The sequence below is a fragment of the Myotis nattereri genome (assembly GCF_964212035.1).
Source record: "Myotis nattereri genome assembly, chromosome: 10".
Classification (NCBI taxonomy): domain Eukaryota; kingdom Metazoa; phylum Chordata; class Mammalia; order Chiroptera; family Vespertilionidae; genus Myotis; species Myotis nattereri.
Window position 1 is genome coordinate 39,106,018 of NC_138085.1, and position 690 is coordinate 39,106,707.

Genomic DNA, 690 nt, shown 5'->3' on the forward strand with positions numbered 1-690 from the left:
TTCAGGAGAAGACCAATGGCGGTGCTGGTTTTCTCCGCCAGCCAATCGGGGTTGAGCGCAGCGCGGGCAGAGCGGAGGTGCCCCACCCTGTAGGGGCGGAGCCAGGCCCAGGTGTGGGCGGGCGTTCTTTCCCCACCTCGGGCTGGAGGCGTCCTCTCCTGCGCGAGCGCCAGCGCTGAGCAGAGGAAAATTCCCTGCAAACCAGGTAGAGTTGGAGACCCAGGTGTCCGGCTGATAGGACAGGGCACTCCTGTCCCAACTGGGTTTTGTCAAGGGGACTATCGGAATCTACAGCAAGTGAATGAAAATGGGAATGAGGAGCGCGGGGCAGAGCCGCCTGCAATGGTGGAGGTTTCAAAAGACTTCCGAGCGCTTCCCAAGGGAAGACTAAACTCTGACTTCCATGAGGGCAGGCGCCATTGTGTGTGTGTCCACTGTACCCCAGTCCTAGCACAGCGCCTGGCACAGAGTACGCCCTCAGCAAATACTTATTGAATAAAAGAGTGACTGACTCAGTGAATGGATGAGTGAGTGAGTGAGTGAGTGAGTGAGTGAGTGAGTGAGTGGATGATGGAGAAGAGAAAGGTTAAAGCCAAGAGCACAATGCAAGTACCACTGGAATGTTCCATGGGGGTAGCTGACAGGAAGTGTCAGGGGTAACACTATTCTCCACGGAGATCCAAACCTCTA